Consider the following 399-nt stretch of genomic DNA (forward strand, 5'->3'; position numbering starts at 1 on the left):
GTGCTGCACCTAGGGAGGAAAAATGTCCAGCACACCTACAGCCTAGGGAATGACCTGCTGGGTGGCACGGAAGCGGAAAGGGATCTCGGAGTCCTAGTGGACTCCAAGATGAACATGAGTCGGCAGTGTGACGAAGTCATCAGAAAAGCCAATGGCACTTTATCGTGCATCAGCAGATGTATGATGAACAGATCCAAGGAGGTGATACTTCCCCATTGGGCGCTGGTCAGACCGCAGTTGGAGTACTGCGTGCAGTTTTGGGTGCTGCACTTCAAGAGGGGTGTAGATAACCTGGAGAGGGTCCAGAGAAGGGCCACTCGTATGGTTAGGGGCTTGCAGGCCAAGCCCTTTGAGGAGAGACTAGGGCACCTGGACCTCTTCAGCCTCCGCAAGAGAAGG

Source organism: Alligator sinensis, unplaced genomic scaffold, assembly GCF_000455745.1.
Source record: "Alligator sinensis unplaced genomic scaffold, ASM45574v1 scaffold463_1, whole genome shotgun sequence".
Taxonomy (NCBI): Eukaryota; Metazoa; Chordata; order Crocodylia; family Alligatoridae; genus Alligator; species Alligator sinensis.